This window comes from Nerophis ophidion, linkage group LG20, assembly GCF_033978795.1.
Source record: "Nerophis ophidion isolate RoL-2023_Sa linkage group LG20, RoL_Noph_v1.0, whole genome shotgun sequence".
Classification (NCBI taxonomy): domain Eukaryota; kingdom Metazoa; phylum Chordata; class Actinopteri; order Syngnathiformes; family Syngnathidae; genus Nerophis; species Nerophis ophidion.
In genome coordinates, this window is record NC_084630.1 from 5268691 (window position 1) to 5282079 (window position 13389).

Sequence of the window (13389 nt, forward strand, 5' to 3'; positions counted from 1 at the left end):
AGGTCGCGGGGGGCTCTGGTGCCTATCTCAGCTACAATGCGGCCGAAGGCGGAGTACACCCTGGACAAGTCGCCACCTCATCGTAGCTTAAGAAACTAAAACAATGATATATATTAAACCAGGGGTGCCCACACTTTTTCTGCAGGCGAGCTACTTTTCAATTGACCAACTCGAGGGGATCTACCTCATTTATATATATCATTTATATTTATTTATTTATGAAAGAGACATTTTTGTAAACAAGTTAAATGTGTTTAATGATAATACAAGCATGTGTAACACATATAGATGTCTTTCTTTCACAAAGACAAGAATATAAGTTGGTGTATTACCTGATTCTGATGACTTGCATTGATTGGAATCAGACAGTAATGATGATAACGCCCACATTTTCAAATGGAGGAGAAAAAAAGTTGTCCTTTCTGTACAATACCACATGAAAGTGGTTGCTTTTTGGCATCTAATTCATCCAGCTTCCATACACTTTACAAGAAAAACATTGGCGGCAAATTCCGTAGCTTGCTTGATTGACATTCACGGCACCCGAGGGTCTTGTGAGATGACGCTGGCTGCTGCCAGTTCATTATTATGGAAAAATGACAGAGAGGAAGGCGAGAAACACTTTTTATTTCAACAGACTTTCGCGCCGTCCCTTCCGTCGAAACTCTAAAGGCCGACTGCACATTTCCTATCTTCACAATAAAAGCCCTGCTTCATGCTGCCTGCGCTAACAAAATAAGAGTCTCAGAAAGCTGGCGTGCACAAGTGATGTGCACGCCAGCTTTCTGAGGGATCGCTTGTACACGCCAGTTTTCCGAGACTCTGTATTTAGTTAGCGCAGGCTGTATTTAGTTAGCGGTACCGTGAATGTCATTTAAGTGACGTCTTGGTGAAGATTGATGATCACTCATTTTTAGGTCTATTTTTTTTAAAAGCCTGGCTGGAGATGGACTGACACACCCCCCGCGGTCGACGGGTAGCTCGCGATCGACGTAATGGGCACCCCTGTATTAAATAATATATATTTGGTTTTACACTATTGAAAAAAAAATTGAAAATGAATTTTACCTTTGCAACCTCATTATACTATTGGCTAAGTTTTGTATTCGTAAATGTAAGTTTCTCAATACCCGACCTGTTTTTTGTGCCTTTAAAATAAATTTAGAACTCTACATTAAAACACTCTACCTCTAACAATCAAAACGCTGTGAAAACGATGAAGCTGTGTTCCAAATTTAAGTTATTTACTGAGATTGAGTGAGCCTATGGCTTTGCACTTTGTTTATTTTATATATATATATATATTTTTATATATATTTTTTTGCATTCTATTTTAGTTACTTTGAATTTACAACCCCCTGGCGCTCTGTTTTGCACGTTTTTTTTATACTGGTTTGTACTGTTTTTGTACCTACTTTGATTATTATTTTCAACTGTTTGTAAATGTTGAAATTTATATATAAAGGTTTATTAAAAAATGTTTTTTTTAACAATGTGCAGTTAATCATGTGACCACCTGGATCTGTTTGATTGGTGAAACGGAGTCAAACGTCACCAGTGACTGCATTTGATTGGTGAAACGGAGTCAAACGTCACCAGTGACTGCATTTGATTGGTGAAACGGAGTCAAACGTCACCAGTGACTGCATCTGATTGGTGAAACGGAGTCAAACGTCACCAGTGACTGCATTTGATTGGTGAAACGGAGTCAAACGTCACCAGTGACTGCATTTGATTGGTGAAACGGAGTCAAACGTCACCAGTGACTGTATTTGATTGGTGAAACGGAGTCAAACGTCACCAGTGACTGTATTTGATTGGTGAAACGGAGTCAAACGTCACCAGTGACTGTATTTGATTGGTGAAACGGAGTCAAACGTCACCAGTGACTGCATTTGATTGGTGAAACTGAGTCAAACGTCACCGGTGACTGCATTTGATTGGTGAAACAGAGTCAAACGTCACCGGTGACTGCAATTAATTGGTGAAACGCAGGCATGTGATATATCTTACTTTGAAGGTCTGTCTGACAAAACAAACCAAAACAAACAAAGCGTGCATTAACAGATCGATAAAAATCAGTAGCGAGCTGAATGTAAATAAATGGAGCGGAGTAAAAGTAGTGTTTCTTCTCTATAAATATACTCAAGTAAAAGTAAAAGTATGTTGCATTAAAACTACTCTTAGAAGTACAATTTATCCCAAAAGTTACTCAAGTAGATGTAACGGAGTAAAAGTAAGCGCGTTACTACCCACCTCTGAACTCTGATATAAATAAAGCGATATACACTCATTTACACTTTTCGCTAGAACGTTGTGCATGTTTTTTATCTTTGAGGACAGGAATAGACAGTTCCAGATAGGGGCCGATAAAAGAAGAAAAGAGAAGCAATAAAAGGCGGGGAACAGGAGCATAACAAAGCAATTGTGCCTCATCACTGCTGCACGGCAAGTTAAATCAGGCATCGGTGCATGAAATAGTCTATTATGATCGGAATTAAAAAAAAGATATGTTAAGATGAGATCAAGAATGAGAAAAGACGCGATAAGAAGCCAACATTCGGGATGCACGATCACACGCTTTAATACGTGCCTGAGATCTTTTTTTTCTTCTACGCATTAGTGCCGGCGAGGAAAGTGTTTAAAAGTGTTAGGGCGTAGCTCTGATCCCTTTAAAGCTGCAGAAAGACAGAAAAGTTGTACTGCAAAGTTTGCTCGCCAAAAAAAACTCAGAAAAAAAGTTACTTTTAATATGGACAACTAGACTGCAGAGCAGGGGTCGGGAACCTTTTTGGTTGAGAGAGCCAAGAAGCCAAATATTTTAAAATGTATTTCCGTAAGAGCCATTTGATATTTTTTTTAACAGTGAACACAACTAAAAGCGTGCATTTTTAAGTAAGACCAACATTTCTAGAGTAAAATAGTTATCTTATTCTTTGTAATAATATTGTTATTCTGAAGCCAACTGTGGAGGGGGCGTGGCCTGCAGGCCTGCAGCGAAGCGGGGTGTCGCCAGGATCGGCCTCAAAATCAGCGACAGGTGCGTAGATGGCCCACCTGGGCCTCATTATCTAATCACCTGTCGCTCTGTTTATAAGCAGCAGCCAGGAGGAGAGACGGGGTTGGGGCTGGAGCCAGAGCGCGAGCGAGGACCAAAGACAAAAAGACAATTGCTGGAAAGCAACTGGGAGAATTACTGAAAAATTTAACAATATTGTAACCCTGAAACAGGCTCTCATGTCGGTGCTTGGTGGTCTGAATAACCCCCAGGAGGGCAAGCCCTACACTAACAAATAATAAATAAATTACTTCTTACGTTAACGCAACTTCTTGAACATAAAAATGCATGGGAATGTTTTATATTTTGAACGTTATTTTTATCACTGTGATTACAAGTGGAATTATTCATTACTTATCGTGTCAAACAATGTCAGCTCAGATTAATCCGAGAGCCAGATGCAGTCATCAAAAGAACCACATCTGGCTCGCGAGCCATAGATTCCCTACCCCTGCTGTAGAGGTTTCCCTCCTGTGGGTTCTCCTGACACAAACATTCTTCTTGTGAGCCCGGCAGTCTGAGATAACAGTCTTCTATTTCCATGCAAGGATTGCTTTCCAGCAATATAATTTCGGACTTTTCAATCCAGCGTGTCTCAGTCCGTGTGTCTTTCTCGGGCTCCAACTCCCACCTCGTGTCTCTGTCCGGCTGCTGCTAATAAAGACGACAGGTGATTAGATAACAAGGCCCACCTGGGCCATCCACTCACCTGTCGCTGTCTTGGAGGCCGGTCCTGGCACACCTCGTTCCACAGCAGGACCGCAGACCACGCCCCCCTCCGCATATACTTACTGTAATTTAAAGGTCATGGAATTTTTATAGTCATTACACTTAAAAAGTACAAAATATTTACAAAAACAGTTACAGAGTAGACAGATCGGGTCGCCACAAAGGGTAATGCTGCGTAAAAAAGGTAAAAACATGCTAAAAATGGGGGTAAGGGGATGATGAGGGGAAAAAAGCAAGGCCCAAACTAAACTCCTATGGGGGAAGGGCTTAGTTTGAAACCTGGCAAAAACCTCGAGCACAGCACATTTACATATTATGACATACAACTCGAGACTTGCAATAAGAGGGGGAGTTTGAAGCTGCTGCCACTAGAGCAGGGGTGTCAAACGTACGGCCCGCAGGCCAGATCAGGCCCTAGAATATTTTTTTTCCACCCCGCGTGATGAGTTTGCCAAGTATAAAAATTAGCTGCCTTTTTTGTTTTTTCAATCAATCAATCAATCAATGTTTATTTATATAGCCCCAAATCACAAATGTCTCAAAGGACTGCACAAATCATTACGACTACAACATCCTCGGAAGAACCCACAAAAGGGCAAGGAAAACTCACACCCAGTGGGCAGGGAGAATTCACATCCAGTGGGACGCCAGTGACAATGCTGACTATGAGAAACCTTGGAGAGGACCTCAGATGTGGGCAACCCCCCCCAGGGGACCGAAAGCAATGGATGTCGAGCGGGTCTAACATGATACTGTGAAAGTTCAATCCATAGTGGCTCCAACACAGCCGCGAGAGTCCAGTTCAAGCGGATCCAAGACAGCAGCGAGAGTCCCGTCCACAGGAAACCATCTCAAGCGGATCAGCAGCGTAGAGACGTCCCCAACTGATACAGGCGAGCGGTCCATCCTGGGTCTCGACTCTGGACAGCCAGTACTTCATCCATGGTCATCGGACCGGACCCCCTCCACAAGGGAGGGGGGGACATAGGAGAAAGAAAAGAAGCGGCAGATCAACTGGTCTATATTAACACAAGAAACTGCCGATCATAATGTGTCCACTGGATGTCACCATAGCAATTCTGTTAGGCGAGCAAACGGTTTATACCGGGGCCAAGCAAGAGGTAAACAGTAAAAGGGGGACTGTGGCTCCTCCTCCTCCTCAACCCACATGAAACTTCAAACCTGCCGGTCTGTGTCTTCTGCTTTGAACATATCGTCACTTGGCACCCTCGTCGCCCCAAACACAAGACAGGTCAACTTAACCCTTTTGAATAGTTTTAACCTCCCTTTCTTCCTTTATGGATCTAAACTTTACTGCTGCCGGTATTTTTTTCTATATTCTTATTGTAATGTTTTCAGAACGTGTTTGTTCTATTTTTGGCCAAAGTAAGAAAAAGAAAACAGTCCAAAGGGGCGGCATGGCGCAGTGGTAGAGTGGCCGTGCGCAACCCGAGGGGCCCTGGTTCAATCCCCACCTAGTACCAACCTCGTCACGTCCGTTGTGTCCTGAGCAAGACACTTCACCCTTGCTCCGGATGGGTGCTGGTTGGCGCCTTGCATGGCAGCTCCCTCCATCAGTGTGTGAATGTGTGTGTGAATGGGTAAATGTGGAAGTAGTGTCAAAGCGCTTTGAGTACCTTGAAGGTAGAAAAGCGCTATACAAGTACAACTCATTTATTATTTAAAGTTGTCTTTGTTTTTTTAGTTTTTGTCATGTTTTGTGGTCACGTTCTGTTTGGTTTTGGACTCATTGTGCCCTCTTGTTCATGTTGTCACCTCGCCAACTCATTAGTTTCACCTGTTATGTGTTCACGACTCACGCACCTGTCAATCACTGCACCACTATTTAAGCCTGTAGTTGCCAGGCAGCCAGCCTGGCGACATTACCCTTCTCCACACCTTTGTTATTCATGCTGATGATCCATGCTCTTTTTTCATTCCACGTAAGTTTTCGTTATTCATGCCACAGTTTGCGAGTTTTTATGTCCATAGTTTACGTTATAGTAATAGTTTTTTGTTTTCATAGCCAAGTTTTGTACCTCCACTGAGAGCGTCGTTTGTTTATGTAATATTTTCGAGTTAATAATAAAAGATGTCATTACCTTCACGCCATGTCCGGTCCAGTCGCTTTGCACCACGGGAAAACAAACAGCACTAAAGTCCCAGTTATGACGGTTTTAATGCCATGATTTTAATAATCTGGCAGATTTTCCTCCCTGCGGCCCCTGAGCTAAAATGAGTTTGACACCCCTGGATTAGACCTTATTGGAGTGCTATTGTATAAAGGAGAATCATTAATGCAAACTTGTGTGCTCTTGTGTTAAAGACGTCTACTACGACGCATAATAGAAGTCTTAGTAAATCAATAATTTCCTGAAAGACTGATTTAAAAGGGTGGTGTTCAGCTAATTGGGGTGTGGCGTTTTTTTTGGGTTTTTTAAAGAAATACTCTACTTTTTTTTTACTCCTTTACTGCAGTGGTTCTCAACCTTTTTTCAGTGATGTACCCCCTGTGAACATTATTTTAATTCGAGTACCCCCTAATCGGAGCAAAGCATTTTTGGTTGAAAACAAGAGATAAAGAAGTAAAATACAGCACTATGTCATCAGTTTCTGATTTATTAAATTGTATAACAGTGCAAAATATTGCTCATTTGTAGTGGTCTTTCTTGAACTATTTGGGAAAAAAAAGATATAAAAGTAACAAACTTGTTGAAAAATAAACTCATCCATCCATCCATCCATCTCTCTTCCGCTTAGCCGAGGTCGGGTCGCGGGGGCAGCAGCCTAAGCAGGGAAGCCCAGACTTCCCTCTCCCCAGCCACTTCGTCTAGCTCTTCCCGGGGGATCCCGAGGCGTTCCCAGGCCAGCCGGGAGACATAGTCTTCCCAACGTGTCCTGGGTCTTCCCCGTGGACGTGCCCTAAACACCTCCCTAGGGAGGCGTTCGGGTGGCATCCTGACCAGATGCCCGAACCACCTCATCTGGCTCCTCTCCATGTGGAGGAGCAGCGGCTTTACTTTGAGTTCCTCCCGGATGGCAGAGCTTCTCACCCTATCTCTAAGGGAGAGACCTGGAAACTCATTTGGGCCGCTTGTACCCGTGATCTTATCCTTTCAGTCATGACCCAAAGCTCATGACCATAGGTGAGGATGGGAACGTAGATCGACCGGTAAATTGAGAGCTTTGCCTTCCGGCTCAGCTCCTTCTTCACCACAACGGATCGGTACAACGTCCGCATTACTGAAGACGCCGCACCGATCCGCCTGTCGATCTCACGATCCACTCTTCCCTCACTCGTGAACAAGACTCCTAGGTACTTGAACTCCTCCACTTGGGGCAGGGTCTCCTCCCCAACCCGGAGATGGCATTCCACCCTTTTCCGGGCGAGAACCATGGACTCGGACTTGGAGGTGCTGATTCTCATTCCGGTCGCTTCACACTCGGCTGCGAACCGATCCAGTGAGAGCTGAAGATCCCGGTCAGATGAAGCCATCAGAACTACAAAATAAACTCAAATAAATTCAATTATAAATAAAGATTTCTACACGTAAAAGTAATTATCAACTTAAAGAGCCCTCTTTGAGGATTGTAATAGAGATCATTCTGGATTCATCAACTTAATTCTTAACAATTCTTCACAAAAAAGGAAATATTTAACATCAATATTTATGGAACATGTCCACAAAAAAATCTAGCTGTCAACACTGAATATTGCATTGTTGCATTTCTTTTCACAGTTTATGAACTTACATTCATATTTTGTTGAAGTATTAGTCAATAAATATATTTATAAATGATTTTTGAATTGTTGCTATTTTTAGAATATTTAAAAAAAAAATCTCACGTACCCCTTGGCATACCTTCAAGTACCCCCATTTCAGAACCACTACTTTACTGTATATTCTACTTTTTTTTTGGAAGGGGGTTGGGGGGGGTGGCGGAGCTTCTATCTGTGATGAATGGTCTGTCTGACTCCGTCAGATGCTGGAGAATCACTCAGCCACACTAGCCCCCGCTAGTAACCGGGGGCAACCCTGTAAATCTGACGTTATGGGCTGCTGACAGGAGAAGCGGTTGTTATCATAACCTGCAATGAGTTACAGGAAACACACACACACACACTCTAGGGCAGGGGTCACCAACCTTTTTGAAACCAAGAGCTACTTCTTGGGTACTGATTAATGGGAAGGGCTACCAGTTTGATACACACTTAAATAAATTGCCAGAAATAGCCAATTTGCTCAATTTACCTTTAATAAATACATCTATATACTGTATATAAAAACAAATGGGTATTTCTGTCCGTCATTCCGTCACACATTTTTTTTCCTTTTACGGAAGGTTTTTTGTAAAGAATAAATGATGAAAAAAACACTTAATTGAACGGTTTAAAAGAGGAGAAAACCTGAAAAAAAATGAAAATTTAATTTTGAAACAGAGTTTATCTTGGATTTTGACTCTTTAAAATTCAAAATTCAACCGAAAAAAATGAAGAGAAAAACTAGCTGATTCGAATCTTTTTGAAAAAAATTAAAAAATAATTTATGGAACATCATTAATAATTTTTCCAAATCAAGATTAATTTTAGAATTTTGATGACATGTTTTAAATAGGTTAAAATCCAATCTGCACTTTGTTAGAATATATAACAAATTGGACCAAGCTATATTTCTAACAAAGACAAATAATTATTTCTTCTAGATTTTTCGGAACAAAAATTTTAAAAGAAATTCAAAAGACTTTGAAATAAGATTTAAATTTGATTTTACAGATTTTATAGATTTGCCAGAATAAGGTTTTTGAATTTTTATCATAATAAGTTTGAAAAAATATTTCACAAATATTCTTCGTCGAAAAAACAGAAGCTAAAATGAAGACTTAAATTAAAATGTATTTATTATTCTTTACAATAAAAAAAATTATCTACTTGAACATTGATTTAAATTGTCAGGAAAGAAGAGGAAGGAATTTAAAAGGTAAAAAGGTATATGTGTTTAAAAATCCTAAAAACCTTTTTAAGGTTGTATTTTTTCTCTAAAATTGTCTTTCTGAAAGTTATAATAAGCAAAGTAAATTTTGAAACATAGTTTATCTTCAATTTGGACTCTTTAAAATTCAAAATTCAACCGAAAAAAATGAAGAGAAAAACTAGCTGATTCGAATCTTTTTGAAAAAATTCAAAAAAGAATTTATGGAACATCATTAGTAATTTTTCCTGATTAAGATTCATTTTAGAATTTTGATGACATTTTTTAAATAGGTTAAAATCCAATCTGCACTTTGTTAGAATATATAACAAATTGGACCAAGCTATATTTCTAACAAAGACAAATCATTATTTCTTCTAGATTTTCCAGAACAAAAATTTTAAAATAAATTCAAAAGACTTGGAAATAAGATTTAAATTTGATTTTACAGATTTTATAGATTTGCCGGAATAATTTTTTTGAATTTTCATCATAATAAGTTTGAAGAAATATTTCACAAATAGACAACACCGGCGACTTGTCCAGGGTGTACCCCGCCTTCCGCCCGATTGTAGCTGAGATAGGCGCCAGCGCCCCCCGCGACCCCAAAAGGGAATAAGCGGTAGAAAATGGATGGATGGATGGATTTCACAAATATTCTTCGTCGAAAAAACAGAAGCTAAAATGAAGAATTAAATTAAAATGTATTTATTATTCTTTACAATAAAAAAAAATATCTACTTGAACATTGATTTAAATTGTCAGGAAAGAAGAGGAAGGAATTTAAAAGGTAAAAAGGTATATGTGTTTAAAAATTTTGAAACATAGTTTATCTTCCATTTCGACTCTTTAAAATTCAAAGTTCAACCGAAAAAAAAGGAAAGAAAAACTAGCTAATTCGAATCTTTTTGAAAAAATTAAAAAAACAATTTATGGAACATCATTAGTAATTTTTCCTGATTAAGATCAATTTTAGAATTTTGATGACAGGTTAAAATCCAATCTGCACTTTGTTAGAATATATAACAAATTGGACCAAGCTATATTTCTAACGAATACAAATCATTATTTCTTCTAGATTTTCCAGAACAAAAATTTTAAAAGAAATTCAAAAGACCTGGAAATAAGATTTAAATTTGATTTTACAGATTTTATAGATTTGCCGGAATATTTATTTTTTATTTTGATCATGAGTTTGAAGAAATATTTCACAAATATTCCTCATCGAAAAAACAGAGGCTAAAATGAAGACTTAAATCAAAATGTATTTATTATTCCTTACAATAAAAAAAATAATTTACTTGAACATTGATTTAAATTGTCAGGAAAGAAGAGGAAGAAATTTAAAAGGTAAAAAGGTATATGTGTTTAAAAATCCTAAAATCATTTTTAAGGTTGTATTTTTCTCTAAAATTGTCTTTCTGAAAGTTATAAGAAGCAAAGTAAAAAAATAAATGAATTTATTTAAACAAGTGAAGACCAAGTCTTTCAAATATTTTCTTGGATTTTCAAATTCTATTTGAGTTTTGTCTCTCTTAGAATTAAAAATGTCCAGCAAAGCGAGACCAGCTTGCTAGTAAATAAATACAATTTAAAAAATAGAGGCAGCTCACTGGTAAGTGCTGCTATTTGAGCTATTTTTAGAACAGGCCAGCGGGCGACTCATCTGGTCCTTACGGGGCACCGCGTTGGTGACCCCTGCTCTAGGGTGTTGAGTGTGACAGGACTATAACGCTACACACACACACACACATAGAGGTTTAAGCACACATGCACAGGTATCTGGAGATAATGTGGATTTACAAGCCAGCTCGGTGTGTGTGTGTGTGTGTGTGTGTGTGTCTGGGATGAAGGATGTGATAGAGTCAAGTGATGAGTGTGGGAAAGCTTGCGATGAGCGGGTCACAGGAAACAAGATATCATACCTGACCCTCTTTAATCCTCGCCGTGAAATCACCTACACACACGCGCACTTCCTCACACACACACACACACACACACATGCACGTGAGTATCACACACACAAATATTGTTTTTTTTCCCGTTTTCATTCGTACCTTTTTTATTTTTCTCCCTTCTAAGTAAACAGGCAGCCAGCCTCCAGGGGTGTTCCTGCAGCAGTAATGGTGTGTGCCGTGGAAGCAGCGGGAAGGCCCATTAGCATCCACGGATCAGCGGCACAGGCCCGCAGTCACATGAGGGATGTGCACAAGGCCAAGCAGGGAAAGGGAAGAAGAAAAAACAACAACACAAGAAGATGAGCAGATATGATTTCACGTGCCTTATTATAATAAAGAGAAGATTGCATGCAATCGCCTTCATGTCATTTGTAAGTAGAAGTGTCCAAAGCATGTCCTGACTCTAAGGAATGATGGCGACCACAGCAGTAATTAGTGCCATCAAGTACAAACCCTGTTTCCATATGAGTTGGGAAACTGTGTTAGATGTAAATATAAACAGAATACAATGATTGGCAAATCCTTTTCAACCCATATTCAGTTGAATATGCTACAAAGACAACATATTTCAATCAATCAATGTTTACTTATATAGCCCTAAATCACTAGTGTCTCAAAGGGCTGCACAAACCACTACGACATCCTCGGTAGGCCCACATAAGGGCAAGGAAAAACTCACACCCAGTGGGACGTCGGTGACAATGATGACTATGAGAACCTTGGAGAGGAGGAAAGCAATGGATGTCGAGCGGGTCTAACATGATACTGTGAAAGTTCAATCCACAATGGATCCAACACAGTCGCGAGAGTCCAGTCCAAAGCGGATCCGACACAGCAGCGAGAGTCCCGTTCACAGCGGAGCCAGCAGGAAACCATCCCAAGCGGAGGCGGATCAGCAGCGCAGAGATGTCCCCAGCCGATACACAGGCGAGCAGTACATGGCCACCGGATCGGACCGGACCCCCTCCACAAGGGAGAGTGGGACATAGGAGAAAAAGAAAAGAAACGGCAGATCAACTGGTCTAAAAAGGGAGTCTATTTAAAGGCTAGAGTATACAAATGAGTTTTAAGGTGAGACTTAAATGCTTCTACTGAGGTGGCATCTCGAACTTTTACCGGGAGGGCATTCTAGAGTACTGGAGCCCGAAATGAAAACGCTCTATAGCCCGCAGACTTTTTTTGGGCTTTGGGAATCACTAATAAGCCGGAGTCCTTTCAACGCAGATTTCTTGCCGGGACATATGGTACAATACAATCTGCAAGATAGGATGGAGCTAGACCGTGTAGTATTTTATACATAAGTAGTAAAACCTTAAAGTCACATCTTAAGTGCACAGGAAGCCAGTGCAGGTGAGCCAGTACAGGTATATATGTATGTATATATGTATATAAAGGTATATACAGTATAGGTATATATGTATGTATATATGTATATAAAGGTATATACAGTATAGGTATATATGTATGTATATATGTATATAAAGGTATATACAGTACAGGTATATATGTATGTATATATGTATATAAAGGTATATACAGTATAGGTATATATGTATGTATATATGTATATAAAGGTATATACAGTACAGGTGTAATGTGATCAAACTTTCTTGTTCTTGTCAAAAGTCTAGCAGCCGCATTTTGTACCAACTGTAATCTTTTAATGCTAGACATGGGGAGACCCCAAAATAATACGTTACAGTAATCGAGACGAGACGTAACAAACGCATGGATAATGATTTGATGTTCAAACTGATAAACATTTTTTTGTGTGCAAATAATCATTAACTTTAGAATTTGATGCCAGCAACACGTGACAAAGAAGTTGGGAAAGGTGGCAATAAATACTGATAAAGTTGAGGAATGCTCATCAAACACTTATTTGGAACATCCCACAAGTGTGCAGGCTAATTGGGAACAGGTGGGTGCCATGATTGGGTATAAAAGCAGCTTCCATGAAATGCTAAGTAATTCCCAAACAAGGATGGGGCGAGGGTCACCAATTTGTAAGAAAATTGTCGAACAGTTTTAGAACAACATTTCTCAACGAGCTATTGCAAGGAATTTAGGGATTTTTTTTTACCATCTACGGTCCGTAAAATCATCAAAAGGTTCAGAGAATCTGGAGAAATCCCTGCACGTAAGCGATGTTATTACGGACTTTTGATCCCACAGGCGGTACTGCATCAAAAACCGACATCAGTGTGTAAAGGATATCACCACATGGGCTCAGGAACACTTCATAAAACCACTGTCAGTAACTACAGTTGGTTGCTACATCTGTAAGTGCAAGTTAAAACTCTACTATGCAAAGCAAAACCCAAAACCAATGAACGCTGCTGCCTTCGCTGGGCCCAAGCTCACCAAAAATGGACTGATGCAAAGTGGAAGAGTGTTCTGTGGTCTGACGAGTCCACATTTCAAATTATATTTGGAAACTGTGGACGTGGTGTCCCCCGGAACAAAGTGGAAAATAACCATCTGGATTGTTATAGGCGCAAAGTTGAAAAGCCAGCATCTGTGATGGTATGGGGGTGCATTAGTGCCCAAGGCATGGGTAACTTACACATCTGTGAAGGCACCATTAATCCTGAATGGTCCATACAGGTTTTGGAGCAACATATGTTCTCATCCAAGCAACGTTATCATGGACGCCCCTGCTTATTTCAGCAAG

General features: G+C 39.9%; 1 long non-coding RNA gene across 3 annotated transcripts in view; it reads right to left on the bottom strand.

Annotated features, from left to right (window-relative positions):
- Nucleotides 1–6390: 6390 nt before the first annotated feature.
- LOC133538672 (uncharacterized) overlaps nt 6391–13389 on the bottom strand; it is a 146848-nt gene continuing 139849 nt past the window's right edge. For 2 of the 3 annotated variants that reach the window (XR_009803080.1, XR_009803079.1), the window contains 2 exons: nt 10815–10869; nt 6391–10729 (listed from right to left, as the gene is read on the bottom strand). This is a non-coding gene — a long non-coding RNA (uncharacterized LOC133538672). Of the gene's footprint in view, nt 10734–10814; nt 10870–13389 lie in introns of all 3 variants that reach the window. The other variant, XR_009803078.1, reaches the window with a different exon arrangement.